We start from the raw sequence: 27440 nt of genomic DNA on the forward strand, positions 1-27440 counted from the left end.
ACTGTTGTCTTATATTTTTATTCAAAAAAGTGAATTTTTTCCAAAAAACGTGCGATTTTAAGACCGCTGCGCAAATACGGTGCAAAAAAGAGTATTGCAATGACCGCCATTTTTCTCTCTAGGGTGTTAGAAGAAAAAACATATATAATGTTTGGGGGTTCTAAGTAATTTTCTAGCAAAAAAAACTGTTTTAAACATGTAAACACCTAAAATCCAAAACGAGGCTGGTGCTTAAGTGATTAAAAAGTTTTTATTGAACAATTTACATTTTGAACATAGTTCTGCAAGTTACAAGGCAATACTGGAGAAATGCATAAAACAAAGAAATGTGGATTATACACAGCAGATCAAAAACATATTCAGATAGCCACCTCTGTATCCCCCCTTTCCACTGCCACCTCTGTACCCCCCTTCTATAGCCACCTCAGTATCCCCCCTTCTATAGCCACCTCTGTACCCCCCTTCTATAGTCACCTCTGTATACCCCCCTTCTATAGTCACCTCTGTATACCCCCCTTCTATAGTCACCTCTGTATACCCCCCTTCTATAGTCACCTCTGTATACCCCCCTTCTATAGTCACCTCTGTACCCCCCCTTCTATAGTCACCTCTGTATACCCCCCTGCTATAATCACCTCTGTATACCCCCCTGCTATAGTCACCTCTGTATACCCCCCTTCTATAGTCACCTCTGTACCCCCCCTTCTCACCTCTGTACCCCTCCTTCTATAGTCACATCTGTACCCCCCTTCTATAGCCACCTCTGTACACCCCCCTTCTATAGTCACCTCTGTATACCCCCCTTCTATAGTCACCTCTGTATACCCTCCTTCTATAGTCACCTCTGTACCCCCTTCTATAGTCACCTCTGTACCCCCCCTTCTATAGTCACCTCTGTACCCCCCCTTCTATAGTCACCTCTGTATACCCCCTTCTATAGTCACCTCCGTATACCCCCTTCTATAGTCACCTCCGTATACCCCCTTCTATAGTCACCTCTGTATACCCCCCTTCTATAGTCACCTCTGTATACCCCCCTTCTATAGTCACCTCTGTATACCCCCCTTCTATAGTCACCTCTGTACCCCCCCTTCTATAGTCAGCTCTGTATACCCCCCTTCTATAGTCACCTCTGTATACCCCCCTTCTATAGCCACCTCTGTATACCCCCCTTCTATAGTCACCTCAGTATATCCCCCTTCTATAGTCACCTCTGTATACCCCCCTTATAAAGCTACCTCTGTATACCCCCCTTCTATAGTCACCTCTGTATACCCCCCTTCTAAAGTCACCTCTGTACACCCCCCTTCTATAGTCACCTCTGTATACCCCCCCTTCTATAGTCACCTCTGTACCCCCTTCTATAGTCACCTCTGTACCCCCCTTATACAGTCACCTCTGTATACCCCCCTTCTATAGTCACCTCTGTATACCCCCCTTCTATAGTCACCCCTGTACCTCCCTTCTATAGTCACCTCCGTATACCCCCTCCTATAGTCACCTCTGTATACCCCCTTCTATAGTCACCTCTGTACCCCCCTTCTATAGTCAGCTCTGTATACCCCCTTCTATAGTCACCTCTGTATATCCCCCTTCTATAGTCGCTTCTGTATACCCCCCTTCTATAGTCACCTCTGTACCCTCTTCTATAGTCACCTCTGTACCCCCCTTCTATAGTCACCTCGGTATACCCCCTTCTATAGTCACCTCTGTATACCCCCCTTCTAAAGCCACCTCTGTATACCCCCCTTCTATAGTCACCTCTGTATACCCCCCCTTCTATAGTCACCTCTGTACCCCCTTCTATAGTCGCCTCTGTACCCCCCTTCTATAGTCACCTCTGTATACCCCCCTTCTATAGTCACCTCTGTATACCCCCCTTCTATAGTCACCTCTGTATACCCCCTTCTATAGTCACCTCTGTACCCCCCCTTCTATAGTCAGCTCTGTATACCCCCTTCTATAGTCACCTCTGTATACCCACCTTCTATAGTCACCTCTGTACCCCCCTCCTATAGTCACCTCTGTACCCCCCTTCTATAGTCACCTCGGTATACCCCCCTTCTATAGTCACCTCTGTATACCCCCCTTCTATAGTCAGCTCTGTATACCCCCTTCTATAGTCACCTCTGTATACCCCCCCTTCCACAACCCCCCGTCCGTCCGTCCACAGCCACCATTGTAATCCTCCCTTTAGAGTTCGCACCTCTTTTCACAAATTCATCCCCCTCCTTCTTACAGTTCTCATCCTCCGTGACACTGCACCTTTCTGGTATGTGTGTGCGTGCTCTTTTTTGAACACACAGTCTCAGTGCAGTCTCAGATCTGTAGCATACAGCCAGAACACTTCACTCTGTTCTGTGCTGTGCTATAGAAGTGTGAGGGGGGGTGATGGGACGGGGGATCACGGACGATCGCTCTGCCTCACTTCCTGTCACAGGACAGCCACTCCGATCCTGCAGCTCCTGACAGAGGGAGAAGCAGGACGAGTCGGCGCTTACACACACAGCTGTTCTCCTCCCCTGTCAGTGTAGCCGCCTGTGTTAACCTGGCTGAGAGAGCAAACGGGGGAGGACGGCACAGCTGTGTTCATGACCGCTACACCGGGAGAACTATTGTAAGCAGTGCGGGCTTCAGGGGGAGCTGCTTTTGCTCTGCGTTAAAGAGGACCCGCCCCATCTCACACTCCGCCCAGGGCACTCATCCCTCTCGCCCACCCCTTGTAACGGCTCTGCTCACCGCAATCCAAAGACATGCTGGTATTTTATTTGTCTCCTCGAAATAGTCTCTAATGTAAGAAAGTTAGTTTTGGACTTTAGATTGGAAGCTCATTGCAGCCAGGGACTGATGTTAATGTTTGTTAGCACTAATCATGCCCAGGGACTTTAAAATTTTAGGGTTTACACTGCACAGGTACATATGCTTAGAAAACTGTTGCTTTGTTTATGTGATGCAAATGGACTTCAATCTTTGACCTGTACTTGGAGATTTGATGTACATAGGGCTAACACAGTTGCAAATAGTATTATGTGTTCCTGCTCATCAGGTGCAATCACTTTAGACATACATAAAGAGACAGATTGAAAGATACTGGTGGGCGTGTACTTCTATTGGGCGTGTGTCAGTGTGCTAACAATACAACCTATCTTATATAAAGGGCTGCAGTGGGGGGGTTTGTTTGGCCTGAGAAGGCCAGGTTTTATGCTGTGATTTGTGGGGGAGAAGGAATGATATTGTGCATATTGACAAATGCCCAACTAGGGCTGTGGCCATGCTGTCAATGTTGTGTGTGTATTGTTCCTGTCTGATCATGCAAACATGGTTTGGGAGCATGTGCTGACCTTCTACTCTTTGATCTCATTGCTTAGTGTTTTTTCACCTCAATGCATCCTATGACCGGCCCCCCAGCCCCCCGTTTTATTTACCCGAGGCCTGGAACTTGACCCGATGGGGATGCGCTGTCTCTCTGCTCAGGTTCTCGGCTCTTGATTGGATAGATTGATAACAGTGCAGCCATTGGCTCCCGCTGCTGTCAATCAGGCGCCGGGGGACGGAGGCCAAGTCATACATTCAGCTATGGATGCTGAATTCTGGACTCGGGAGTGCGCAAACAAGGTAACCCCTCAGACGAGTGCTTCTCCTAGGAGGTTATTTGATGTGGGGAGGGGCCCTGAGAGCCGCCGGGGGACCCCAGAAGAGCGGGTTCGGGGTCACTCAGTGCAAAACGAGCTGCACAGTTGTAAGAGAAGTCCAGTAGATAGACGCGAGTTGGTGCACAGGCGCGGGCACAATAGTGTGTGCACAAGAGAGTGGGGGAATGGCGCTACCCTATATGCCACAGAATGTTTAATTGTAAAATAAAAATAATATAAATAAAATCCCAGTAAAAAGTAAAGTAAAAAGCCGGAACCTAGTCCATAGCGTGCGTGCCAACTGTGTTCCAAGCCAAACCTTCCGGGTATGACGTAAGAGCGTGGCTCCGACTTACGCGTTTCGTCATAGGACATTCTCAAAGGCGCCTTTGAGAACATCCTATGACAAAATGCGTAAGGCGGAGCCATGCTTTTACGTCATACCCGGACCACCTTTTAGAACGTCCTATGACGAAACGCGTAATGAGGAGCCACGCTCTTATGTCATACCTGGAGGGTTCGGCTTGGAACGCAGTTGGCACGCACGCTACGGACTAGGTTCCGGCTTTTTACCACTGCATGTGTCCTTGCTGTACAGAAATATCGCTGCTAGTGTTTTTATTTGAACTATTTTTAAATAAATTCGTTTACTACACTATGGGTGCCCCTTGTGTTTTCCTGTGAGGATCGTGCCGCTTGCTGCAGTGAAAGAATATGAGAAACCTGATTCGGAACATGTGTTGGAAGTCTCTGGACTAAGGGAACGGACTGACGGAGGTGCAGAGGACCAAATTCAAGGGGGAGATCTACTTATAGCTGCCCACTCTATGCCTACTACCCCTGTAGGGGTAACTACCTTCGGTGAGTGGGGACACATTGGGGGAGCACCTAAGTCACCATACCTGCTGTGCACAGAAGTCACTGGAATTTCTGCTTGGAACATGAGACTACGCTTTAATTGATCACTTTTTATATATATGTTTATTTTTTATTATTTTAAAAAAAAATAAGCATTTTTTTCACAATAAGTTCATACCTCTTGCTCAGGGATTTGGACTATATGATTGAACACTCACATAATAATTTATTGCTGTGGATTTATATACATGGTTTGTTGGTTGGTATATCACTTATATTCACATGCATTAAGATGTGGAGATATCTGCATTTATAGAAATATGGTTTATTGCTAATGCCAGTTTTTTGGGCACTGGATTGGTTCACATTTTGTGTCAGTTTATTAGCGGGGTGGATGGGTGAGGGCAGACGGGCTTTTCACTATTCTGTGGAGTTTGAGTGCGCCCCTGCCCAGTCATACATACTCACAATAATTATATAATTCATATATTCACTGGTAAAGATCTTCACACTCTTTATAGACTTATATACATTTTTCATGAATACGTACATTGGGATTTTATTTATATTATTTTTATTTTACAATTAAACATTCTGTGGCATATAGGGTAGCGCCATTCCCCCACTCTCTTGTACATACTCTTATAGGTCCCTTTGGGAACTAATTAGGGGAGGCTGCAACTCTTTTTCCTAAGCGCATATTTTTTATTATACAATAGTGTGTGCGCCAAGAATAGTGTGTATTGGCGCATGCGCGTACGCGCATGGCTATGAACAGGTACGTGCATGTGCACACGTGCACGCACTGGCACCAGCCGGTCTTATTAAATGGAGTAATGACACACATGCATTGCTGAGTGGTCTTTCAGCTTGTTCCTGTTTACCTGTGATTGATCTGTTCCAGTCTTCCTGTGCTCGACCCGGCTCGTACTTGAACCTTCCCTTGGACTTCTGCCTGCCTTCCTGTGACCCCGACTTGTGTTTTGACCTTGTTCCTGCTTCATGCTGCTGTACCTTGCTGCCCGACTGTGTACCCAACCCGGCCTGTATCCTGTTCTTGCTTCTGCCTCACGTTCCAGTACCTGCTCTGCTCGGCTGTTGATGACTCCCTGGCTTACGTTTTGATCATGCTTCCTCCTGCTGATCCAGCAACACGGGGTTCCTGTTCCTGGTGTCTATCCGGTGATCCGTGGCCATCGGGTTCCTGCCAAGACCCAACCAGAGCTACCTACATCGGCCCTCATGCCACTCTGTGTCTTTCACTCCCTGTCATCTACCAGGGGTGCTGGACAGGAGGTGCAAGAGAAGCCCTCTCTACAGTTCAATCTCCACCAGGTACCTGACAGTACCACTCAGCCAGATGTCGGAGATTGAGAGGGGGCTTCACCTTTGGAATCGCTGTGTCTGCAACTTGCCTCTCTCACCCAGGCAGTCAGCTCCCTGCAAAACAGTCACCCACAGCTGGAAGGTCGCATTCAAACCTTTGCTTCAGCAACTCCCGCACCTGCTATCGCACCTGGCTACCCTACATCTGAACAGACTGTTTTCACATCCGTAAGCATCATGCCACCACCAGAACCCCAAGTCCCTGCACCAGAGCGATTTTCAGGCGATTGGCACACGTTTTGTGTGTTTAAGAACTCTTGTGAACTATACTTTGCTTTGCAGCAAAGAACCTTCTCACTTGAAACCACCAAGGTGGGATTTGTCATATTGCTACTTCTCGGAGAGTCACAGTCTTGGGCCCACCGACTCCTAGAACAGAATAGCTCGGTCCTGGACTCGCTCTCTTCATTTTTTGGAGCAATGGCCCAGCTCTATGATGATCCCCAGCACACTTCTACCGCAAAGTCTACCCTTCATACTCTACGTCAGGGTCATCGACCCGCTGAGGACTATGTTGCAGAATTCCACTTATGGGCCTCTGATACCAGATGGAACGATGCAGCTCAACGGCATCAATTCCACCTTGGCTTGTCCGAAGGACTCAAGGATGAGCTTGCTCGAGTGGAGGTTCCCAGCTCCCTTAATAGCCTCATTAGTATTGCTATCCAGCTTGACCGTAGATTCAGGGAAACGAGAACAGAGAAGGCTGGAACCACCACAAGACCTATGCAACTAGGACTTTTTCGTTCTCCACTGACCAGCACGGAGAAGTTACGAAGACGCTGAATGGGCCTGTGTATATACTGTGGGGGGACATTATCTCCAGAACTGCCCTGTAAGACCCACCAGGACCGGGTTCACCTCTACCTACCTTGCCAACTGCTCTGGAAGGAAGGGATCTGCTCATGTCACCCTGTCCTTGTCACTTCAGCTCCCCGGGAAAAACATTCAGGTACCAGCCATAGTCGACTCCGGTTTCATGGACAGGGACTTTGCTCACCTTCATCAAATTCCTTTACAAGCAAAGGCCTACCAGTTTTCCATCCATCTGGCTGATGGATCCCACCTCAGGTCCGGGCCCATAACACATGAGACTTGCCCGCTACTGGCTGCTTCCGATACTGGTCATCATGAATACTTACGTCTGGACATCATTCCATCACCTTTGTTCTCCATTATTCTGGGCATTCCATGGTTGCAAGCCCACAACCCACAGATAAACTGGGTCTCAGGGGAAATTACCTTTTTATCCGCCTACTGCCAGCAGTCCTGCCTTCACCCCATTTCCACGATACCTGCACCTATTCTGGGCATACATACTGACTCTCCTGTGGCACAGTGTCAAGGAAGTAGTCTTAGGACTGGCGATCCTGTCAGTAACCATCATGGTCGCGGCAGGCGCATCCCCAGGCGCATGTGCGCACGCAGTTGCACGACAACGGTGACACACAGACGCATTACGGCAGATGCCCGCAGTGTTTGGTGCCCTCTGGCCTATTTAAACCTGCTGCAGTTGTATGCAAGTTGCTGGATTGCCATCAGCTCCCTGTGTTCCCAGTACCTGCTACCTGTATCTGATTACCTGAGTCCTGTTACTACTCTGCCTGTCTGTACCCCTGTACCTTCGCTTGTCTAAATCGGTCTTGACCTCCGGCCTGGCTACTGACCCTGTTCCTGATTAACCCTGTTGTGCCTCTCTCGGACTGCTCCTATGGTACATGACCCCTGGCCTGCCTTGACCTTGTTCCTGGTTTCTCCACTGGAATACTTCCACGCACGATTTCCCAACGCACCCCAGTGACTCTCAGCTATCCAGCCATCAGCATCCGGCAATCCGTGCACCTTTGGGCACCGAATTCCCTGTCTCACTCCCAGAGTTACGCTGCACTTAGTCGCAAGGAGCGCCCTCTCAGCAATCCGGGCTCGCACCTAGAACTTGACACACAGCTCATATCTGCAGTTTAGCATGAATTCCTGGAGGTCTTTGATAAATAAATGGCTGATATTCTGCTGCCCCATCGCCCGTATGACTGTCCCATTGAACTGTTGCCTGTTTCTTAGATCCCTTTTGGGTGCATTTTCTCCCTTTTTAAACTAGAACTTAAGGTGCTACGACAGTACATTGATGAGAACCTGGAGAAAGGGTTCATCCGGCCTTCCACGTCCCCTGCGGGCGCTGCAATTTTTTTTGTGGAAAAGAAGGATCATACCCTGTGCCCTTGTGTTGACTACCGAGAATTAAAGTCACCATCAAGAACAGATACCCTTTGCCCTTGGTTCCGGAACTGTTTCAACGTTTTAAAACATCAGCTGTGTTCACAAAACTTTACTTATGAGGGGCATATAACTTAGTATGAATCCGGAAAGGGGATGAATGGAAAACGGCCTTCCGCACTAGATTCAGGCACTATGAGTATCTTGTTATGCCCTTCGCACTGTGTAATGCCCCAGCAACATTCCAGCATTTTGTCAATGACATTTTCAGAGACTTCCGTGATTTATTCCTTATCGTATTCCAAGATGATATCCTCATCTATTCCCTCTTGGCACACCGTGAACATGTGAAAAAGGTTCTCGGTCGGCTAGGAGACCATATACGTAAAGGCCGAGAAGTGTGAATTTGAGAAGGACTCTATCCAATTCTTGGGACTTATCATCTCTACTTCAGGCATCTCCATGGATCTCCAAAAGGTTAAATCCATCCTAGAATGGCCCACTCCTACAGACAGGAAGAGTACACAGAGGTTCACTGGATTTGCCAACTTCTACCGCAAGTTCATTAAAAATTTCTCCGCCATTATTGCTCCTGTCACCCACTTGACGAAATAGAATACCCGCTTTCTGTGGACACCTGCAGTGCAAGCCGCCTTCGACCAACTGAAAGCTCTGTTTACTTCGGCTCCCATCCTACAACATCCAGACCCTGCATTACCATATGTTCCCGAGGTGGATGCTTCTGAGAATGCTGTGGGTGCCATCCTGTCACAGCGCATGGGGATGAAGTCACTGCTACATCCTATTGCCTTCTTTTCTAGGAAACTTAGCCCCGCAGAGAGAAATTATGATGTGGGTGACCGTGAATTATTAGCCATAAAGACAGCCCTGGAAGAATGGCGTTATTTGTTGGAAGGAGCAGCCCACCTCATTTTGATCTTTACCAATCACAAAAACCTCAAATACCTTAGAACAACCAAGCGGTTAATACCTCGGCAGGCCAGGTGGGCACTATTCTTCTCTCGCTCCTCCTTCCACATTACTTTTAGACTGGGTTCCAAGAATGGCAAGCCTGATGCCCTATCACGAATGTACCCAGAAGAAGGAGAACCTCATCAGGCAGACGCGATCCTGCCAGCTCAAAGTTTTTTACTATTACAAGTAGACCTGATCACCCAGCTCAAGCAGGCATCCACAAGGTACATTCTACCACCAGGTATCTGTTTTCAGGAACAAGAGGCATTATTCCTACACAATCAAAAGGTGTTTGTTCCCCTGAGTCTGCACCCCAAGATCCTGAGTCTCTGTCATGACCATTCCTTGGCAGGACATTTCAGGTTAACCAAGACGGTGGAGCTTGTACAACGTTCCTTTTGGTGGCCAGGTTTAAGGCCCGACTGCAAGAGTTATGTGAGCACCTGTAGGGTCTGTGCCCGAAACACAAGCAATAAAACCTAGCAAAGTCCTGGAGCCTGTTAAGACCACTACCCATTCCTAAGAGGCCTTGGGAAATGATCAATATGGATTTTATTGCCGAACTACCTCCACCTGAAAAATTCACCACCATTTTTGTGATTGCAGACAGATTGACCAAGATGGCCCATTTTATTCCTTTGTTAGGAACTCTGTCAACAAGAGAGACCTTCAGCTGGGAGGTAGTGAGACTCCATGGGTTACCTAACAGCATCACCTCGGATCGGGGGGTGCAGTTTGCATCCAGATTTTGGAAAGAGCTTTGTAGGATGTTGAAAATTGAAACTTAATTTTCTTCAGCATACCACCCCCAGACTAATGGTCAAACTGAATGTACAAACCAGACTTTGGAACAATACCTGCGGTGCTTCTCATCCTTTGCCCAGGATGACTGGGCGTCACTTTTACCCCTGGCAGAGTTTGCATACAACGATGCAGTTCACTCCGCTAAGGGACTAGTCCCATTTTTTCCTAACTATGGATACTTCCCAACCTTCCTACCTGACATCTTGTCTAATTCCTTGGTTCCTGCAGTTCAAGAAAGGTTAAACATCCTTCAATGAAACAATAAAGTTCTACAAAGAAACATCTACAAAGCACAACAAGACAATAAAAAATTCTTTGACAGTGTAGTGATGTGATCATTTATTTGCCCATTTACTAAGTGTATACTCTTTTTATGCAGTGTTTGTTTGCCCTCTTCCAATATGGTTGCTATGCTCTCTCTCTCACCAAGGATGAGGTCATCAAGAAGAGCAGAGGATAACAAGGGGTTTTGTGGGTAAGTGGATGGAGAGAGAGACATGTGGAGAAGAGAAGAGTGAATTCTTGCTAAGGGAGAAAGCCTGTAAGTGCTGCAGCTTCACCTCACTGAGAGATACACAGAGACTGTTAATGATTTCATGTTCCTGTTTGGAAAATACTTTATGTTGGATGGTTCACTGAATGTTATTTCTTCAATACATGGACTTTCAAATACAATGCTGTGTGGATTACTGTCTATGTGAAGATATATTTCTCAATTGGAATTTCACTTGTTATTCACAAGCCCCAATTGAGTAGAGGCACTGTGCTTGTTAAAGACCCTGTCCTGATCACACTGGTTAAGAAGACTCTGCTCCTAAATACTATACAGGTGGCGCCATCATACCTCAGTAGCCACAGAGAGAGAAAAATAGTGCTACATTTGGAGGCACTGCTGAGATAAATATCTTGGATCAGGACATTAAGGAATGGCCATGTCACTGTTATCAACAGAAGCTGTGAGGCAGTGGGCCCTGGAAGAGGGACTGCCACCTAAAAGGACATTTGCTATTTCGTGTGTACCTATCACTGTGAGCACCCATAGACTGCAGGAGGCACCACAAGCAAATGAAACCTTGCAGTCTGCCTCTCTTGTGGATACAAGAGAGGAAGATGAAAGTTATGAACTGTATACCCATTATCTCTGTCTCAGTGAGGTGGATTTAAATCCAGTTAAAGGGCCCTTTTGCATATATCCAAAGGGGGCTGAAGTAATTGGTTGTGCTGTAGTATTTCCAGTAATCTCACCTCCAGTAAGGCGGAAGTTACCAGCCCTGCCTGTAAAGTGTGAACCATTGAATACAACTGCATGATCAGGACAAACTCTGTTGACTGCTACAGTCCCTAAGCAGGAAACAAATATTGAGCACCTGCTGCTAAAAGTCACTGAAGTCATTGCTCAGAATTTACACACTGATTCTTATCGCAAATTAAAGGCTTTTTCAGGGGTGCTCCCTGTCCCCGCTGGTGAAGAAAGCTTCGAGGTGTGGAAAGATTTTGCACAACAAGTGATAGAGGAATGGACCTGTTCAGAGGAAAAGTTTAAGACCACCAGCATCCATTATCATTAGAGCTTACAAGGACACTCATGTGAGTAGCAGTGCTCAAGAATATTTTGATGTTTTGACAGATGCTTATGGACTGCACCATGACCCTGATCAGATGCTTGCTGATTTCAAACAGACAAAGCATAAAGAGGAAGAGGATGTTTCTGTGTTTGTGAGGAGGCTAGAAGTGTTTCTAGGGAGATTGCTCACTGAAAAGGTAATCTCTCCTACGGATGTTGACAAATTAAGGACTGCTCAAATAATAAAGGGGCTACTGCCACACCACCCAATGTCACCGGTCCTAAGAGTGGTTTTGAGGGAGAGAGAAACTTTACTTTCACTGAAACTATGACTGAAGTAAAGAAACAGGAATCTGATATTCGTTTTAGTACCCCTTCTAAGAGCAAAGTTAAACAGAGTTTTTTGGTTGAGCACAAAAATGAGACTGTTGCTAAAAACAATGAAGTGGGTAGACACCCACAGCCTAAAGCTCAATCTGCTGATAAAACCTCCAGTGATAAACCTCTCTTCCACATTAAATGTTTCCACTGTGGACAAGCAGGCCACACAGTTCGTCAGTGACTGTCTACTGCTGGCTGATAGTTCTGAAATTCACAGTAAAGCTGGACATGTGTACAAAAGAAAACAAATGTTTACCAAACTACCTGGGATAGGCCGTGGATGTACTTTCAATTTATTTGTTAATGATATACCCATTACTGCTCTGTTTGATACTGGTTCTCAGCTGACTATCATATACAGGCCCTTCTATCAGCAACACTTAAACTCCCTCTCTTTGCAACCTATGGACACTATGCCTGTTTATGGTATGGGAGAAAATCCTGTATTTATGGATGGATGTCTAGAAGTTGAGCTTCGCATTCCTGGTGTGACAGCTGATGAGGATCCCCCATTTAAAGTCATTTCTTATGTGAGCCCTCCACCTGGGGGTAACGAGTATGCTCCTATGATTGTGGGTTCCAATGTGGAAGCTGTTGAGGCTGCCTTCATATGGTTTCTTCAGCCCCAACAGGGAACTCCTCTACCTTCACTCCCTGTTGCTCCAGAGCTTCAAAATATCTGCCAAACCTTTGCTCCTGATCTTCCTGGAGGGTGTGTGGGAAATCCATGGCATCACATAGAGCTTCAAGCCGGGGGAGTGATAGTGTTGCGGGTTTATGTGGAAATTTCACCAAGTACAACCGGTAGCTTTTTCCTGATGGAGACTGATACAAAAGAGGCTGCAAAGAATGGCTGGGATATAGTACCAGAAAGGAAAGACTATTGTTTAAAATGTCCAAGTATGGATGTTGTTACTCTTCGGAACATTACCACATACCCAGTTATAATACCAGCCTGTAAAGAGGTAGCCTATTGTTACCCAGTGGAAACCATTAGCTCCTACCCTGCCAAGGTCAAGGAGAAAGAAACCAAATTACACTTTCACCTGTATGATGCTGATAGTCTTGCAGAGCACAAACAAGCGCTAGGAGAGTACCTAATGGAATACGAATATGTTTTCTCAACTGATCGCATGGATGTTGGGTGTGCTTGCACAAAATGAAAGATCAAAACATCATTGTTGAGTCTGAAAGCCAGTATGCATCCCCAATAGTGGTGGTCAGAAAGAAAAAATGGTGGAGTATGAATATGTGTTGATTATAGGACTCTAAATCGGCGAACGGTCCCAGATCAATACACGCTACCTTGCATTGAGGAAACTCTTGATGCCCTGCAAGGTAACAAATGGTTCACAGTAACAGATTTAAGATCCGGTTATTACCAAGTACCGATGAGTGAGGAAGATCAAGAAAAGACAGGTTTTATCTGCTCCCTGGGGTTTCTCCAGTTTGCTCGCATGCCTCAGGACGATAGTGGTGCACCTGCAACCTTCCAGCGTCTAATGGATCGGACACTGGGAGACCTTTTTCCCACTCAATGTATTGTCTACCTAGATGACATAATTGTTTTTGGCTCCACTCTGGAGGAGCATGACCAGAGACTGTTTAAAGTGCTAGATCATCTGAGGAAAGAAGGTCTGAAACTCTCCCTGGACAAAAGTAAGTTTGCTCGCTCTTCAGTAAACTTTGTGGGTCACATAGTATCTGCAGAAGGGGTAGCAACTGATCCTGCTAAAGTGGAAGCTGTGGTAACCTGGCCCTGTCCCACAAATCTGAAATAACTGAGGTGCTTCTTGGGTTTTGTGGCTATTATCGCTGCTTCATTAGAGGCTATTCCAAAACTGCTCGGCCTCTTAATGACTTGCTCAAAGAAACCCCTGGCATTAAAATAACCAGCAAAACTCCTTTCAGTGAGAGGTGGATTTCTGCTTGTGAGGACACTTTTCTACAGCTTAAGAAAAGTCTTACAGACGCGCCAGTGTTGGCTTATCCAGACCCATGAAAACCATACATTTTGCATGTAGATGCCAGCTATGATGGATTAGGAGGAGTCCTACATCAGGAGTACCCAGGGGGACTAAGGCCTGTTGCTTATATTAGTCGCAGTCTAAGGCGACAGAAAGGAATTATCCTGTTCACAAATTGGAATTTCTTTCCCTGAAGTGGGCTATTGTTGAAAAGCTGCATGATTACTTGTATGGGGCTCAGTTTGAGATAAGAACTGACAACAACCCCCTCACTTATGTTTTGACTACAGCTAAGCTGGATGCCACTGGTCATAGGTGGCTTGCTGCCTTGTCTAATTACCAATTCACTCTCAAGTACAAGCCAGGGCCCAAAAATATCGGGGCTGATGCTCTTTCTAGGCGTCCTGGGTTGCCAGTGAGCTTAGAAGAAAGTGAATGGGAGGAAGTACCTGGGCCTGTTGTGGCTGCCTACTGTGCTACAGTGGCTGTACAAGGAGACAATATTGTTTTCTCTGACTTACGAGTTATTGACTCCTTGGGAGCTGGTGAAGAGTGTATCCCAAACACGTATTGCTGCCCCACCGCTTTAGGGGTACCAGAAAACATCCAGCTGCAAGAGAAAGATATGATCCTTCTACAAAAGAGAGATCCAGTAATCAGACATGTTAGAGAGTCTGTTTTCCACAAAGATCCTAATTACATGAAAAAAAACCCTACCTGAGCAGAGTACCTCCTATCTTAAAGAATGGATAAACTCAAAATAATTTATGGACTTTTTTTACAGGGTACATTTGTTCCATGATCTCCTGGAAGGAGACAGCTAGTGCTCCCTCAAATCTACATAAAATCTGTTTTGAGAAGTTTGCATGACCAACATGGACATCTAGGAGTTGAAAAAAACCTACAGACTAATCCAAGACCGTTTCTTTTGGCCACGAATGAGGGAATCTGTTGTGGACTATTGCCGCCATTGTGTGAGATGTCTACAAAGGAAAACTTTGCCTACTCGAGTTGCTCCTATGGAACACTTGAAAAGTTCTGGTCCAATGGATTTAGTGTGCATGGACTTTTTGTGTATTGACAATGACAGCAGTGGTTTGGGAAATGTTTTGATTGTGACTGATCACTAAACTCGATATGCTCAAGCCTATCGCACCAAAGATCAAAAAGCAGTAACTGTAGCTAAAGTGTTGTGGGACAAGTTTTTTGTTCATTATGGATTGCCAAATCTACTTCACTCTGACCAGGGGCGGGACTATGAAAGTCATCTAATTAAAGAGCTGTAAACATTGCTTAACATCGACAAGAGCCACACCACACCTTATCATCCAGAGGGTGATGCTCTCCCTGAACGTTTCAATCGCACCTTGTTGAACATGTTGTGTACCCTCCCTAATGGTGCTAAGCAAACCTGGAGCCGACATGTTGGAGCTATGGTACATGCCTACAATTGTACCAGACATGAATTAACTGGTTTCTCTCCTTATTTTCTCATGTTTGGGAGAGAAGCCCAATTGACATTCATCTGGGTGTGTCTACTGATGGAGTAAAAAATAGAAATCACTACCAGTATGTGGAACTACTTAAACAGAGTTTAAAAGAGGCCTATCAAATGGCTGAGGAAAATACTGCAAAAATAAATGCTGCCAATAAAAGGCGTTTTGATGCCAAAGTTCGTTACAAAGACTTACAACCTGGTGATAAAGTGCTTCTCCGCAATTTGGGACCTTCAGCCAAAACATAAATTAGCTGATCGCTGGCGAAATTAGTTGTTTGAAGTTATAGAAAAACTTCCTAGAATTCCAGTCTACAGGTTTCGAGGACCGGAGGGTCGGATCAAAGCCTGGCATGGGAATTACTTTCTTCCAGTACCACAAGTTGCTACTGCTGATGAGGAGCCACAATCTGATATTGTTACAGATTCTAATGATGTGCCTTGCGCAGACCGTGGAGACCAGAGTGATGACTGATTTACACTTCCACCAGAGTCTCCTGTACAGGTTCCTTCACCTATTACTGATAGGGGCCTTCCTCAGAGGGGAGGTCTGAACCCAGCTACTCCTGTTTTTGAACCAACAGCCCAAAACTTTGTGCCCTCAGTTCCCAGCATGGTTGGAGCACCAAGTTTTCCCACTAATGCTGTCCCACGGTTATCTGGACTAATACTAAGGGCTTGAGGAGAGGAGATCGTGCTCAATGACCTCCAGCAACGTTTACTTATGACACCTTGGGAAGACCCTGCTATACTGTACAGAACTATGTACAACCTCATGTTCTGATGGAAATGATTGCAGCTCATTCTAGACTAGTTAGCATGATGCCTATTTGTTACTAACTATATTTCATTTGCAGCTAATCTCTGTAATAGATTGTTTCTGGAGAAGTGGTCTGCAGAAGGCGACAGCCATGTTAACTTTTGCTGTTTTGAGTGTATATCCTTGCCGGGTCGGAAGGATTTTCAGCAGGGGGAGAATGTAGTGATGTGATCATTTCTTTGCCCATTTACTAAGTGTATACTCTTGTTATGCAGTGTTTGTTTGCCCTTTTCCAATATGGTTGCTATGCTCTCTCTCTCACCAAGGATGAGGTCATCAAGAAGAGCAGAGGATGGCAAGGGGTTTTGTGGGTGAGTGGGTGGAGAGAGAGACGTGTGGAGAAGAGAAGAGTGAATTCTTGCTAAGGGAGAAAGACTGTAAGTGCTGCAGCTTCACCTCACTGAGAGATACATAGAGACTGTTAATGATTTCATGTTCCTGTTTGGAAAATATTTTATGTTGGATGGTTCACTGAATGTTATTTCTTCAATACACGGACTTTCAAATACAATACTGTGTGGATTACTGTCTATGTGAAGATATATTACTCAATTGGGATTTCTCTTGTTATTCACAAGCCCCAATTGAATGGAGGCACTGTGCTTGTTAAAGATCCTGTCCTGATCACACTGATTAAGAAGACTCTGCTGCTAAATACTATACAGGTGGCGCCATCATACCTCAGTAGCCACAGAGAGAGAAAAATAGTGCTACAATAGGAAAAGAAGAGGAGACCTAAAACTTCAGGTTGGAGACAAGGTCTGGTTATCCACTACCAACCTAAAATTATCTTGTCCATCCAAAAAACTCGGACCTAGATACATTGGCCCTTTCCCTGTCAAAAGACAAATCAACCCTGTAGCCTACGAACTGTCACTCCCTGAGAATTACAAGATTCATGCAGTCTTCCATGTCTCATTACTGAAAAATGCAAGGTTAGATCCTTTCCCTGGTCATGAGTCGGGTCCACCTGCACCTACCTTAGTTGACGGTAATGAGGAGTATGAAGTTGAGACCATTGTAGACTGTAGAAAGAGAAGAAATGTAATCCAGTTTTTGATTAAATGGAAAAGCTATGGACCTGAAGACAACTCTTGGGAACCAGAGTGCAATTTACATGCCAAGAGGTTGATACGGGCTTTCTTTCAGGCTCACCCCGAAAAGAAGTTACAGATGGGCATCCGGAGGTTGCCCATTGGGGGGCAATGTAAGAGAAGTCCGGTTGATAGACGCACATTGGCGCACAGGTGCGGGCACAGTAGTGTGTGCACCAAGAATAGTGTGTATTGGCGCATGCACGGCCACGAACAGGCACGCGCACACGTACACGCACTGGCGCCAGCCAGTCTATTTAAATGGAGCAATGACACACATGCATTGCTGAGTGGTCTTTCAGCTTGTTCCTGTTTACCTGTGTTTGATCTGTTCTAGTCTTCCTGTGCTCGACCCGGCTCGTACCTGAACCTTCCCTTGGACTTCTGCCTGCCTTCCTGTGACCCCGGCTTGTGTTTTGACCTTGTTCCTGTTTCATGCTCCTGTACCTCACTGCCCGACTGTGTACTGAAGCCGGCCTGTATCTTGTTCTTGCTTCTGCTTCACGTTCCGGTACCTGCTCTGCTCGGCTATTGATGACTCCCTGGCTTACACTCCGATCACTCTTCCGCCTGCTCATCCAGCAACACGGGGTTTCTGTTCCCAGTGTCTATCCGGTGATCCGTGGCCATCGGGCTCCTATCAAGACCCAACCAAAGCTACCTACATCGGCCCTCGTGCCACTCTGTGTCTTTCACTTTCATATTTTGAATATATGTCTTTTTTTAATATTATGTTGGAATGCTTTGTAAGAATAATGACTGGTAAGTATGTTTCTATAATCTTGCAGATAAAAATGATGTGGGCTGGTGGGTGAGTTTTAGTATGAAATGATACCCGTTATACACTGAAAGTAAAGCTGTGTCCACTCTAAGGTTTAGACAAATTTTAGATTGTAAGCTCCTATGAACAGGGCCCTTAAAACCCAATTGCTAACTGTTTTGCTAAATGTAGCACCATGTATCTTGTAGAATTTTATTTTTTTGAAGCTAGTATATGAATGTACATAATTTTGTTTCTGCTGGCAAAATAAAAGTACATTATTAAGCTTATTTGTTGTTTTTTTTTCTTGTGTCTTTTTAATTAGTTTAGGGGGTGGTGGTTTTGGGGAAGTGCTTTCTTTTATACCTTATAATTTCTATATGTATGTGTGCACACCTGCAAGTAAATGAAAAAGGTGGAATCTTTATATATAACAGCTGTGGAGAAATGCTGGTAATTCATTCAACTAGTGGATAGGCAGCGTTGCATGTGTCAGCCCTGGTTCACATTGGTGCGATTTGACATGTCAAATTGGTGGCAATTGCACCCATCTAATTGGTGCGGTGCCACAATTTCCAAAAGTAGTTTCTGTACTACTTTTTGGTGACTTCGGGGTGCGGTTTTTATTGACATCAATGCAGAAACCTGCACAGAAGTCTCTGAAATTCCCCCTGCAGTCGGGGCTGACATGTGGGAATGAAATTTTGTGCGTTTAGCTGAACTTGCATGATTTCCTCCCGCTGTCAGTGTAAACCAGGGCTCAAAATGGGCCTTTGTCTTTGTAATTCACCTGCTGCTATCCCAGGGACACCATATCTTATCGAATGCCCTTAAGTTTACCTTCAAATATAATATGTAGAAATACAGATTTGCATATCTGCAAATAAACAAAAAGAAAAAAATTCTAATCGTGGTTGCGATCAAATATTCGCAGCTGCGATCAAAAGAGTGTGGTTTCACCTTCTGACCCAGAAATGAGTCATTGTAATCTTCCGGAAGTTCCTGTGCTGGTCAGGATCTCCATCTAGGTGAACATGGCAAGGTCCCTTTTTAGAAAAGAGGAAATGCTGCTCCTTTGCTGGGTAAGTGTAGGATATGTACTTGTGCCTAATCAATGTGGGGGTGGATGTGGTAGTTTTGGTGTGGGTGGGGGTCATTGATTTGTTTGGCATCACCTCACATTTGCCTCTGACCTGAAGGGCCTGGTATGGATTTTGGGGGGGACCCCCACGCAGATTTTATTTATTTTTTCATACGGTGTTCCCCTTAATATTCATACCAGATCCAAAGGGCCTGGTAATGGACTGGGGGGGGGGACTCACAACGTTTTTTTCAATGATCTTTATCTATATTGCCGGGATCCAATAATACATTTCAGCCATGAGCAGTTTTAACAGACATTTTTTCCTTTAGAAATTTCATTTTGCTGTGGTACTGTTCTAAACATGGGAAAGATGCAGTCGTAATAAGGAGACCCCCCAGGCACGATATTTAAAGAAATATTTCATTTTTATTGCTTCACTTTAAGCATTATTAAAAGCACTGCTCCTGAAAAAAATGACGTATCTAAGAAGTCTTTTTATTGCATTGATACATGTGCCCTGGGGCAGGACCCGGGTCCCCATACACTTTTTATGGCAATAACTTGCATATAAGCCTTTAAAATGAGCACTTTTGATTTTTCATGTTCGTGTCCCATAGACTTTAATGGTGTTTGCACACATTTTTGCCTGTTCGCACGTTTTGGTGCGCACCAAACTGGGTGTGTTTGGCTCACCCCTACTCAATAGCCAATGGCACATGAGCATGGTTGGTACCATAATATTAATGCCTCAAATGCAAAACATTATTGTATACAATGAAAAGAAGCAAACATTAGTAATAGTATTTTCTATGTATGATTGTGCTCAGCTTCAGAGCGTAGTGGTATACCCTGCTACCTTCAAAGGTTCAAGCCATGGATTTGAATCCTACCAATGGTATCACCTTCTGAAAAAGTACATTGTACTCAGCAGCATAATTAGTGAATGCACATCAGTTTGGTTTATTCCATAATTTTAACTCTTCGAATGCATGCAATGGTATGTAATTATTCAAAAATACTATGTTGTGGAATTCCAAAAATCCAGCTATTCAAAAATCAAGGAAAAAACAGCGTAGGGTCCCCCCCTGCACCAAAATTTTTTAAAAAATGTCGCAGCCCCCCCCCAAAATCCATACCAGACCCTTATCCGAGCACGCAACCTAGCAGGTCAGGAAACAGAGGATGAGCGAACGCCCCTCCGAACCAAACCAGGTCACATACCTTCAACATGGGGGGTGCTTTGGGGTCCCCCCAAAGCACCTTGTTCCCATGTTGATGGGGACAAGGGCCTCAACCCCACAATCCCACGATAAGCCCCCTGCCCGCAGACCCCCACAAACACCGGCAAGGGTTGTGAGGATGAGGACCCCAAAGAACCCTCCCCATGTTGAGGGTATGTTGCCTTGTATGATTCAGGAGGGGGGGCACTCGCTTGTCCCCCCCTTTCCTGACCCGCCAGGTTGCGTGCTTGGATAAGGGTTTGGTATGGATTTTGGGGGGCCCCTACGTCATTTTGTTCTAAAATTTTGGCGTGGAGTTCCCCTTAATAGCCATACCAGACTCGAAGGACCTGGTATGGACTGGTGGGGGAACCTACGCCGTTTTTTTTTTTTTAATCTATATCGCTGGGAACCGGCAATTCATTACAGCCGCAAGCAATTTCGAATGACATTTTTTCCTTTAGAAAAGTCATTTTGCTTCGGTACAGTAATAAACACGGGAAAGATGCGCTACTTTACAGGCATACTAAGGCCAACCCCCCCAAGCACGATATTTAAGGGAATTTAACATTTTTATTTTTTCACTTTAACCTCCCTGGCGGTATGATTATTTCATATTTTTGATTTTTCATGGAAATTTAGCGTTTTATATTGTAGGCCTGTAATTCTTAGGAATAACTCACTTGAATCTGTCCAAACCAGAGTCTAGTAGACATCTCGGTATGATAAAGTTTGAAACACAAAATCATAAATTATAAAATAATAAATAACTATAAATAATTATACCAAATAATAATATAATAATAATAATAAAAATGATTCAATAATGTAATCAAATCAAAAACACTGAAATTTGCTCAGTTGCAGAATTGTCGCTGTCATTACTTTTCAGTGTTTGATGACGGATCTCCCCACAAATCACTATCGCTCAATTCTGCAAGTGATTCTAATTTATTATCGCTGTTTTCTAGCTGGTCTAAAACCACTTTTGATATAAAGGGATGGTTTTAGTTGCTATGGACAATCTCCAGTTTCCAGGCAAAAGGAACAGTTTTTATAATATAAAACTGCATGCAGACCACTGGAGAAACCATTAGGGACAAAAGGGATGTGAAATAATTTCATACAGTAACAGTGTACTGTATGTATTGTGTGTGTTTCACTTTTTGAATTTGGCGCCGTTCTCCGTCTCAGTGCATCGCAATGCTCGCAGGGAATGGAGCTCGGCTCCGTGATGAATCGAGTGGAGGATGAGCTGCTCACACAACGGGGAGACATCGCAGGATCCAGGGGACAAGGTAAGTAAGCTCTTCCTGGATCCTGCGATGCGATCCCGAGTCTGGCTTGGGGTTACCGCTTTTGGTTCTGAAATTCCACCCCAAGCCAGACTTGGGAATACCGCCAGGGAGGTTAAAGGGGTTGTTAACCTTCATGCTTTTTTAACTTAATGCATCCTATGCATTAAGGGGAAAAAACACCTGGCAGTCACCGGCCCCCCGTATTACTTACCTGAGCCCCTTCATCTCTTCGGCAGGGACGCCCTGTCTCTCTCTCCATGGGGTCCCAGCTCTTGATTGGATAGATTGATAGCAGTGCAGCCATTGGCTCCCGCTGCTGTCAATCAAATCCAATGACGTGGGCCCCCGGGGGGCGGGGCCGAGTCCGGTATTCGTATCTATGGACGCAAATGCTTGACTCGGGAGCGCGCCCGCAAGGTAACCCCCTCAGGAGAGCGCTTCTCCTAGGGGGTTATCTGATGCAGGGAGGAGCCGTGAGAGCCCCCAGGGGACCCCAGAAGAAGATGTTTGGGGCCACTCTGAGCAAAACCAGCTGCACAGTGGAGGTAAGTATGACCTGTTTGTTATTTAAAAAAAAACAAAAACAATCCTTTACAAGCATTATTAAAATCACTGCTCCTGAAAAAACGGCCCATTTAAAAAAATTTTTCCAATTGATACATGTCCCCTGGGACAGGACCCAGGTCCCCATACACTTTTTACGGCAATGAACTTGCATATAAGCCTTCAGTGAGAACTTTGTATTTTGCAGGTTTGAGCCCCATTGACTTCCACTATTCCTGCCTATGTGATCTGACAGGCATGTTTACCAGCAATAGCGCTGCTTTCCATTTGCATTAGCGCCCAGTTTCTGAGAGATGAAGTCTTAATTGGCCTTAATTGGGCGCTATTTTCCAGGACTGCGGGATCATTCATCTGCGCTATAGTAAATGACCCCCATTGTGTTGTAACAGAAATGGAGTAATTAGCGAAAGCTTACAGAAGGCAAGGTTTTCGTGCTGATGCTCATTGCTCCTTGCATCAAAAACATCTCTATATGTGTACACACGGTCACACACATACAAATAGTGTGTTCTACAGTTGTCCAGCAGAATACAGAGAGATTTGATAGTTTTAACAGAGACAGTTAGGTCTCACGCACATGGATGATGAGAGGCTGAAAACATGCCCAATGTAAAATTCAAGATGTTTTCCCATGTCTAGGGACCCACAGGTGCCATGGGCAACCTGTCATACAAATAAACACCATACCCTTGTAAACACCAATGCTTGTGTGCATCAAACTTTTTCTGCACATGTGTGTACAACATATTTCCCAAACAAGGATGTTTAGAGCTTAGGAAATATATTGTACATGTATGTGGAGGTAAATGCTGATTCACAAAAGTATCAGTGATTATATGAGTATGGCCACATACAACCATTTATTTGTATGGCAGGCTGTACGCAACACTTGAAGCTCCCTGGAAAACACCATATATGTGAGACCTTAGAAACTGATACCTGCAAACATTTTTGTTTGTTTTTTTTTTGTTTTTTTTTTCTATATTGCAGACACATGCACAGAGTTTATTTTAAAATGTTACAGCAGATTATGGAGACATTTTTAGAGCATTATCAGGGACAGCTAAATGCTGGTGGTCATTGCAGATAATGTTCATATTTATACTGAGACAGAGGACCTGATTTACAGTTTTCTTTTTCTTTGCAAAGTGGATTTTCACTATACTCATAATCTAGGGAAAAATTAATTTGCAAATTCTTCTCAAAAGTGAACAGCCTATTTGCCTTAAATTAACACCAGTGTGTGTTTTGCATTCTCATAGCAGATTTTGGAGACCTCCCAGAGTATTTTTTCGGCAGATAGGTCTTCCTGTGTGTGTCACAGCAACAATTTTGGACGTTGTTTGGCTCCCATAACCTCATGAGGTTTATTGTTTAGTAAAGTCTTTAAATACTGCACATGTTCTACAACGTACTCTTATATTCTACTTTACCTATAATGCCAGTGAAAAAATGCACTCAATTTTATCTTTTTTGATGAAAAGCTGGCTCTTGTGGGTCCTATTATTGTGAGGCATAGTTATTGTTTTTACAGACTTACACCCTCACCTCACTCTATTATTTAGAGAGATTATCTACAGTAAAATAAATGCACTATAATGCTGATTTTTTAATTAAATCCATCTGTTTTTTGTCTTATTCAGATTGGGGCTTGTGCGCCATTAAATTAATATTGCGAACGTATTCACTACAAATTGTTCTGTGTTTTTTGGGGGAATAAATTGTACTGCAATAGTGATTTCCATAGTAACAAATGGCTGTTTGGGGTCCTATTCATTGGGCCTTAAAAAGTTACATTTCAGAATCTACTCAATACAATATTTTGGATGTTTTTTCAAGGAATAAATGATACTGCAAATGGCTTTTGTTTGTCCTATTCAAATTGTGTAAATTATATTGTAATTTGTTTTCTAAATTTAAAAATGGTTGTTAGTGATCCTATTCAAATTTGGGCTTGATCACAAAACGTTAGCGCCGAGAATGTACTCATTACAATATTTGGGGCATTTTTCTCCAGAAATCTACATTTAAAAATGTTTGTTAATGGTACTATTAAAATTGGGGCTGCAACACAAATAAATTAATACTGCTTGCATTTGCAAAATACAATGTAATTACACTCTAAAGATGATTTCCTAATTTTCAAATGGCTGGTATAGGTATAGATGTTCAAAATAATACCTAGTCAGTGTCAGGGCACATACCAGAATACTTTGGCTGCTTTTTCAGTAAAATGAATATACTGTAAACAAAAAAAAAAAGCTGGTTGTTTTGGTCCTCCTTAAATTGTGCCTTACTAAAAACATTTAAATGCTGTGCATGGAATTAGTACAATAAACACTCTAATGCTCTGTACAGACGGTCGGGTTTTCCAACGGAAAAAGTGAGATCGGATTGTCTTGTCGGAAATTCTGACCGTGTATGGGCTCTGTCGCACTTTTTGCGTCGGAATTTCCGACACACACAGTTTAAGAGCAGGCTATAAAATTTTCCGACAACAAAATCCGATCGGTTAAATTCCGATCGTGTGTACACAAATCCGACACACAAAGTGCCACGCATGCTCAGAATAAATTAAGAGATGAAAGCTATTGGCTACTGCCCCGTTTATAGTCCCGACGTACGTGTTTTACGTCACCGCATTCAGAATGATCGGATTTTCCGTCAACTTTGTGCGACCATGTGTATGCAAGACAAGTTTGAGCCAACATCCGTCGGAAAAAATCCATGGATTTTGTTGTCGGAATGTCTGATCAATGTCCGATCGTGTGTACAGGGCATAAGACCCCTTTCACACTGAGGATCGTTTTTCAGGCGCTTTTGGGCTAAAAATAGCACCTGTGAGAGCCCGAGTGCTTTCACACTGGAGTGGTGCCCTTGCAGGATGTTAGAAAAAGTCCTGCAAGCAGCTTCTTTTAGGCCGTGGAGGAGCGGTGTATACACCGCTCCTCCACCGCCCCTGCCCATTGAAATGAATGGGCAGCGCTGCCAAAGCGCCTGAAAAGCAATTCGGCAGCAGGGCTTTTCAAGCACATTTAACCCTTTCTTTGGCCGCTAGCGGGGGTTAAAAGTGCCCTGCTAGCGGCCGAAAAGCACTGCTAAAACGACGGTAAAGTGTCGACAGGCGCGGCTCAATGTGAAAGGGCTCTAAATGTAATTTCTTGATTATACATCTGCTGGTTGTCTCCCTGTAACCTGTGAACTGTGACCTACTAAAGCACCTCACATAGTATACTTGGACTGAACAACTTTTCAATTTTATTTAATTGAACTAATACACTCTAGTTAAAACTTGCCTGGTATCTTAAACTTCAATCTATTAAAGCTGATTACATAATGTGCATGAAATCTATCCAATATTTATGTTTTTATTCTGTGAAATAATGCACCTTAATGTTTATTTCCTAATTATAAACCTGGCTGCTTTCTCCATCTTCAAAGCGGCCTTGTAAAAGTGCTTATATGCTGTGGGGTGAGCCTGTACAATATTTCTTTCTGTTTTCTCTTAAACAATTATCTATAAGTGTTATTTTATTTTGTGGTTCACTTTATTTTATTTATATGATTTTATTTTTTTATTGTTTAACCACTTTAGCCCCAGAAGGATTTGCCCCCTTAATGACCAGGCCATTTTTTGTGATAAGGCACTACGTCGCTTTAACGGTTGCGCAGTCGTGCGACGCTGTACCTAAACAAAATTGATGTCCTTTTTTACCCACAATCAGAGCTTTCTTTTGGTGGTATTTGATCACCTCTGCGCTTTTTTTTCACTATAAACAAAAAAAGAGCAACATTTTTTTTGAATATTATTTTACTTTCTGCTATAATACATATCCAAAAAAAATACAAAAAAAATAATTTATTCATCAGTTTAGGCCGATATATATTCCTCTACATATTTCTGGTAAAAAAATAAATCGCAATAGGCGTATATTGATTGGTTTGGGCAAAAGTTATTGCGCCTACAAACTATGGGATAGATTTCGGGACTTTTATTTTTTTTATTGTTTTTACTGGTAATGGAGGTGATTTAGTGGGACTGCGGCATTGCGGCAGACAAATCTGACCCCAAATAACACTTTTTTGGGACCAGTGACATTATTACATTGATCAGTGCTATAAAAATGACACTGGCAGGGAGGGGGTTAACACTAGAGGACAATCAAGGGGTTAAGCGTGTTCCCTGGGTGTGTTCTAAATGTAGGGGGGTGGGCTTACTGGAACATGACATAGATCACTGTTCCCAATCACTGGGAACAGTAGCTCTCTGTTATGTCATCTGGCAGAATGGGAATTGCCTTGTTTACATAGGCAGTTCCCTTTTCTGCCTCTCCTCACACGATCGCGGGACGCTGGCGGACAATAAGTCTGCAAAACAGGTACGTCGGTTCGCGCAGGAGAGCCGATCTGCTGCAGTAAATCTGCGTGAGATGGTTGCAAGTGATTAAAGTATCACATGAGAGAGTTGTTTACCAACAGTCTGCCAAGAGCTGCTTTTTTTCTCCAGCACCTCACTGGATCCTTTGAAACCTCCCCAAAAATGTAAAAAATGTCTACATCAAAAAATGCCCACCTTTACCCTAGATTAATAAAATTCAGCTCCTTAGTCACAAATTTTGCCCACTGCACTGAGGGCCCTCGCTGACATTCCATCTTCAGTAGGGCAGGCTAGCACCTGAAATGCACGTTGGGCCAACTTCAGACAGTGGTCCAGTCTGGACACCTAAAAGTTAATCAATGTGATAAGTAAACCAGTGTACACCCAAAAAAACTGGCCTCCCGGCTATTCAAATTAATTTCAAGGCAATGATCCTGTCTGTATAGTCAGTACTTCATAAATATGATCTCTTTTATGCATGTTATTTACAGCTTTGCCATCCCTGCCCGCTGTCTTCGCTTGACCACCACAAGGAGGGCCTTGCAATGAAAAATTAACCCAAACAACTTTAGTCATATCAATTTTGAATGATAAACTAATATTAATCTTAAAATATTGTTCCAAACCAAGGTTACCTTCTTGGGAGGGTGGACAGCATTTTCCCATTAGGTGTTCTCCCTTCACTTATATTTACAGGATGGAGGATCCTGGAGATGGGGCAAAGAAGTCCCGTACTGCACTATCTCTCGGTTGGGCGATTCATGGGTTAGAGTTTCCTGTGCCATTTTCCCCTTGGATTGGGGGTTGGTGAAACATCCCCCTTGAATCCTCCTGAACAACACACTTACTCAGCAGCTCAACCCTACATCTTCTTCACATCAGTACCCCAACCCTCCTTCTATTACTCCTCCTCACAGGGATGAATACAGCAGGCAAAGGATCTTGC

Source organism: Aquarana catesbeiana, linkage group LG08 (assembly GCF_042186555.1).
Source record: "Aquarana catesbeiana isolate 2022-GZ linkage group LG08, ASM4218655v1, whole genome shotgun sequence".
In the NCBI taxonomy this organism is placed as follows: Eukaryota; Metazoa; Chordata; class Amphibia; order Anura; family Ranidae; genus Aquarana; species Aquarana catesbeiana.